Source organism: Myodes glareolus, chromosome 23 (assembly GCF_982192425.1).
Source record: "Myodes glareolus chromosome 23, mMyoGla1.1, whole genome shotgun sequence".
In the NCBI taxonomy this organism is placed as follows: domain Eukaryota; kingdom Metazoa; phylum Chordata; class Mammalia; order Rodentia; family Cricetidae; genus Myodes; species Myodes glareolus.
Window position 1 is genome coordinate 20,402,533 of NC_142048.1, and position 7,030 is coordinate 20,409,562.

Here is a 7,030-nt window from a genome sequence, read left to right on the forward strand (position 1 = left end):
GGAAATGCAAATCAAAACCACTTTGAGATACCATCTTACACCTGTCAGAATAGCTAAAATCAAAAACACCAATGGTAGCCTATGCTGGAGAGGATGTGGAGTGAGAGGAACACTCATCCATTGTTGGTGGGAATGCAAACTTGTACAGCCACTGTGGAAATCAGTGTGGCGGTTTCTCAGGAAACTGGAAGTCAACCTCCCCAGGACCCACCAATTTTAATCTTTTAGCATTGTATTTTGTGTCATAATTTGCATGAGGAGGATTCTTTATCTTATTAATGTTACTATTGTGACCTCATATAAATTTGATGTTTTCTTATTATGATGCGATTGAATGTTTATCATATCTTTGTTATCTGAAGCTGTCTATATCACCACAAATTTATTCTGTTTTTCAGATATTCTTCAGTATTGATTATTTGTATATTCTAGTCAGTTTTAGAATGTTTAAAAATAATTAATTACAAATTTTTATTTTGCAAAATTTAAATATTTTATTTACCTATGGTAAGTAGAAAACAGCTATACCTGTTTTGTTTATAGTTATTGTTCATCTGCATGGGATTTTCCTCTAATTATTTTGGTAATTAATGGTTTAACTAGAACAGTGTGGTTTTAATATTAAGAATCTGTATTTTTAGAAGATGGTATTGCTTATAATTTTCTCATTTTTAAAAACTTATATATTATTCTCTTTAAAATATGTTCTTTGGTACTGGAGAGATGGCTCAGTGGTTAAGCCTGCATAGCAATCATGTGGAGGACACAAATAAGAATCAGAATACTTATTTCTGGATGTTCACAAGAGCCTATACCTCCCACTCTAGAAGGATTTGATAGCTCCCCAGGCACCTTCACTCATGCATGTACCCACACACAGACACATATTCACAGTAGAATTACAGCCATATAAAACATGTGTCAATAGGAAAGGAAGAAATTAATCTACTTCTACTTGTATATGATGATTGTACACTGACATGACCCAAAGTCTCCAAGAAACATTTTTCAAGTCTGACAAATATTTTTAGCAAAGTAACAGTATTCAAAATCAGCATTCAGAGTTAGGGACTTTCCTAGATACAAATAATGAATATTCCAAAAAGGAAATCTAAAGAGATTTGATTCGTAATGGCTTTAAAAGTCTAGCAATAAATTTCTCTATGGGAATAAATGGCATCTCTGAAGAAGACCTTAGAATGCGAAAGAGAAAAAAATAATTAACAAGACAGTAGAAAATGATAAATCTTACCATCTTTTCAGATTCAGAGGTAATATTTTAAAAAGGCTCTCTTACTGAAAGAAATCTACAAATTTCACACAATATCAATCAAATTTTAATGATATTGTTTACAAAAGCAGAAAACCCAATCCTAAACCGCACATAGAGTCACAAAAGACTTTGGATTGCAAAACGCAATCATAAGCAGGAATAGCAATATCAAATGTATCTTATCATCTATCCAATCTACTGCAAAATTATAGCAAGATAGGCAGCATGGTGTGAATCAAAAGTGGGTATGCAGACCAATGAGAGACAAAGAGTACTCAGATCTAACACCACTACAACTACCTAATTTTTGACAAAGGTGCCAAAAAACATAGATTGGAGAAAAAGGTGGTTTTCGAAAATAGTGCTAGGAAAACTAGGCATCCATAGATAAAAGAATAAAAATAGGCCCATATTATTACTTTGTACAAAAATCAAATTTAATTAATCAAAGGTTTTTGTAAGCTGTGAAATGCTACAACTGCTATTTCGTGATATTATTATAGACTTTCTCGAAAACACACTAAAACACAGGAATTAATCTTATTGACAAATGGAATCACAGGAGTTTGAAAACCTTTACAGCCAAGGAGAGAGTAAACAGAATGAAGAGACAGCCTACAGAATGAGGAAATCTTTAACTTTAAGTTCAACAGAGATTTACAGTTATAATTTACTTTAAAAAGTTCAAAATGTAAACACCAAAACCCAAAGTCATCTAGTTAATAAATCTATAGTTTCCAAAAGAAGAAATACAAACAAGCAGTAAATACAAGAAACAGTGTTTTCAACATTCTTAGTCATCAGAAAAATGATAATAAAACTGCACTGAGATTCCATCTCATTGATGTCAAAATTGTATTCATCAAGAAAACAAAAAATGCTGGGCCAATGGTGTACTGAAAGAGAAACCTTTATTCATTGCTGGTGGGAATGTAAACTGGTGTAAGATCTATGGAAGTCAGTATAGTGGCTCTTCAAGAAACAAAGAACAGAATTATCACGTAATTAAACTATATTACTATTGCGCATACACACAAAGAAATCAAAATAGCATATAAATGATATCTGGTCATTTATGTTTATTGCTACATTACTCACTATGGCCAAGATATGGAATAGGAGGCCTAGTTGCTAACTAAAAGATGAATGGATAAAGAAAGGTAATAGATAGATACATAGATAGATAGATAGATAGATAGATAGATAGATAGATAGATGATAGAAAGGAAGAAAGAAAGATAGATAGATAGATAGATAGATAGATAGATAGATAGATAGATAGATAGCTGACAGGCAGAGAGACAGATGGATAGACTCAAAATGGAATCTATTTATCCATAAAGGATGAAATTGTAATATTGCATGAACAAGAGATTGTCATGCTAAGAGAGAAGTCAGAATGAAGAAAACATGCCACTGATGTTCTCCTCATGCATGATCTAGGTTTCAATACATACATGACATGAAATCAAAATGCAGACTTCTGCGGTTGGCAGGAGGGATATTGGTTAGTAGTAAGAGGTGGCGATGAATAAAATTATATTCTCCTAAATATAACAAATCCATTATTTTTAATAATAAGTAATTTAAACATTTTTTTCTTTTTTTAAAAAATAGCTTCTTTATTGACTCTTTGGGAGTTCTACATCATGTACTGAAATTCCATCCACCTCACAGTCCTTCCTCTCCTCCTCTCACCCCTGCCACACTCTTCCTAACACAAGGAAACAAATCAAAGTTAGCAATGAAGTAAATAAAAGCAAAACAAAAAAAACAACCCCAAAAAACTAAACTAACAACCAAAAAAAAACCCACAACAAAAACAATACAAAATCCACAACAGAAAAATTTCTTTGCTTTTCCTGATTCTCCAACACCTCTCCTTTCATGCTTAGATTTATGGTATGACACCATGCCAAGCTTTTTATATAGGTGAGGAATATGCACTCATTTTTTCATGCTTGTATAGCAAACACTGTCAACTAAATTATCACTGTAGCCCCAAAGATTTTATACTATTGTGGGATCTTGCTTAATTCAAATTTTCTTCTGTGATTTTGTTTTGTGTTTTATTATTATTTATTATTCATAAATAATTAGTTATATTTTTCCTTGTATCTATCTTCTCTGGGCTAGGTCACTCTTGCACGTCTTGCTTTGAAATCAGGATTTTGGATACTTCTTTATGTGGTGAGCACCTTGTTTAGCCTCATTTGTACTTGCAGTCTTAGAATAACTTTATCTTTTTCTCAAACAAAACAAATAATTTAGTGTTCCCTGTCCTCTATACCACCTTCTCCTGTTGTGCGTTAGCTTTATATTACCATACAGGGGGAAACAGTAGAGAACAATACATTTTGTTAATAACCTGCTTATTTCTTTTTTCTCTTTCTGTATTTTTTAAATATATTATTGATTCAGTCATTGGAGATTATTTTTTGTGCATGTGCTAAAATGTTATAGCCATTTGTGTTTGAAGATATCACTGTCTGACATTGTAGTAAACATTTAATTTCATATGCAATGTTCTTTTCTCCCAAGACTTAGATAATACTGCCTTGCTGCCTTCTCTCCTGCAGTTCTTGAGAAACAGAATGTCAAAATGATTCTCATTTCCCAGGAAATGACATACACCTTATCAAAATCCCCTTACTATTCTCAATGAAAAAAATTAACAAACTGTTTTTATTCTGAGTTCTTGCATTTTGCTTTTAGGTCAAATTCTTGATAATTCTGTCCCCAGATATCTAAATATTCAAATTCACCATCTTATCTCTTCCTCTTGAACTACTTCTATATAGGTGATAACACTTGTATTCAGATGTTACTCATTTCTGTTTGATTTCTGCCTGTGCTGTCCTGTTCTGTTTGATGGAGAGTTTTCTTGAATTTCTAGCCCATTCATTGTATGTAGTCTAGTATTTCAGTTCAAAAGTTGATCTATTTTAATAGCTTTTGATAGTAAATATCTTCTATTGAAAAATCTTACATCTTTTACAAAGGTTTCTTAACTCTTTCTCTAACTTTATTTGAGAGTATATATCAATCTAATTTGGATTTCCCATCTGCTTGGACTATAAATTCTCTTCCCAGAAGGGGTGATTTAGCTTTTTGTCTTTCTTTCATGCCTTCAGTCTAGGAGGAGGCCAAATGCATAATCCTCTGTTATTCCCTTGTGAGTTTAAGGGCAGAGTTTGGAAGTTTTCCTCAGTGAGAGAGCCTTGGCTTTGAAATTCAAGACCTAACTTTTTCCATTTCATCTCAATTCTAGTAATGTTATGCTTCTCAGGAAACCTGTGGTTTCCTCTGGGCCAGCTACCATCCTTCTCTAAGAGACAATGTTGTAGGCTCTCTAAGTGTAGTTCAGAAGGTGGAAGTTGCTCTGATAATAGTGAGGGGCTGGTCTGCCTGCTTGCATACTTCATATCAGCTCTAGTACAGCTGGGTTGAAATATCCAGCCATAATGAATGTCCCTGTAGACCAGGCTGCTATCTAGCCTGTCATTAAAAACACATTAGGAATAGAATAACATGGAGGAGAAGAAATAACCATGGAATTGCTTCATCCAGCTGAGGCTATATTCTTGGTCCTCTTTCTTTTACGTGATGTTTTTTCTTTCTTATAGACAACAAACACAATAAATGAATTCTGCCAGAGGGTCTCACTATGTATTAGTACATGTTATAAAGCAGATACATCTAAGATTAAAAACTTTTGTCTGGGAGGGAAACTCCTTAAACCATAGAATGTTAAAGGTTAGGTGAAATAACTGGATATTCTAAGGCAGCAGTTCTCAACCTGTGGGATGTGACCCCTTTGGGGCTCAAATGACCCTTTCACTGGAGTTGCCTAAAACTATTGGAAAACACAGATGTCCATATTGCTATTTATAACAGTGGCAAATTACAGTTATGAATTTGATATGAAAATATTTTTTTCTAGGTCTATCCATTTGCCTGCAAATTTTATGATGTCAATGTATTTTACCGTGTAGTTACACTGTATTGTATATATGCACCTCATTTTCTTTATCCTTTCTTCAGCTGAGAGGCATCTAGGTTGTTTCCAGGTTCTGGCTATTATGAATAATGCTGCTATGAACAAAGTTGAACAAGTGTCCTTGTTCAAATTAAACAACTTTGGGGGTATATGCCCAAGAGTGGTATCAATGGTATTCTGAAAAGTCACCATATTTATATATAGATTTCCACGGTGGCTGTACAATTTTTATTTCCATCAGCAGTGAAGCAGTGTTCCCCTTACTCCACATCCTCACCAACGTGCTCTGCCAGCAGTGTCTTTGATCATAGTCATTCTGACAGGTATATGACGGTATCTCAGAGTTGATTTGATTTGCATTTACCTGATGCCGAAGGATGTTGAGCAGTCCCTTAAATATCGTTTGACCATCTGAGAGTCTTCAGTTTATAATTCTCTGTACCCCAGCTTTTGGTTGGATTATTTGATATTTTGATTTGATGTCTAGTTTTTTTGAGGTTTTTATATGTTTTGGAGGTCAGCCTTCTGTCAAATCTGGGTTTGGTGAAGATCTTTTTCCCATTCTGTAGTCTGTCAACAATGACATCATGAAATTTGTCATTTGTGGTTGGGATTTAAAACGAATGGAACAAATAAATCACTAATTTTGAAATAAAATGTAACTTTATGGTTGGGGGTCACTGCAATATAAACAACTATATTAAAGGTTCACAGTATGAAGAAATTTGAGAATCACTGTTCAAAGGGATGGGGTAACATTCCACGCTGCAGGGAAGCTTCTTAACTTCAGAAAGTAAAACTCAAAGGTTTCAGGTAGTTCCTGAAATTGTCTAGATTATTGGTCCCCTCCCTTAGCAAGAATATCTAAACAATAAGAACTTCTGAGAGACACTCAGGAACCAACTGAGCGGTTTAAGAGGTTTATTATCCAAAGCGCATGAAGGAAGAAAAGGCCAGCCACGTTGTCTGAAGAGCTCAGATCACCTGAGCTACACAGAAAGCACAATATACGAGCTACAGGTTGTACAGCATACTCCAGATTTCCAAGTTTTGTGATCTGTCAGCATCCCGGTGTGGGCTTTAGTAATGTAGCTGTCTTGAATCACTTTTATGCCTGTAAATAAACTCGTATCACCTTCCAGTAAGCAATGACTAATCATTAGCAATCAGTTTAATACTCTGTCCATTGAGCAGAAATGGCAGAGAATGATGTTGTCAGTATGGGGGACAGTATCACTTAAGTTATAAGGAACTGATGAACATTGTTCACTAATCAAAATGAAAAGAAGAGAGGGTGTGGGGCTTGTTAACAGAAAATATTGCTGAAATGATAAGATGCAATAGAGTAAGATGTAATGACCTCAGGGAAACATCAAATTATAATAGAATTATTATTATATAAGTGATAGTAAATACATTTCTCAATGAAATAATAAAATAAGATCCATTTTTAAAAATTTTTTATGAGTTCTTTGACAATTTTGTACAGTGTATTTTGGTCATATTCATGCCCTTGCCCTTACACCTTCCATATCTGTCCCTTACTCTCCATCATCACAACACTCTCTCTGTCTCTCTCTCTCTCTCTCTTTCTCTCTCTCTCTCTCTCTCTCTCTCTCTCTCTCTCTCTCTCACACACACACACACACACACACACAGACACACCACACTCTACCCATTAAGTTCAACCTGTGCTGTGCTGCTCATATATCTTGCATATGTGGTCATCCACTGGAGCAATGTTGATCTATCAGGGG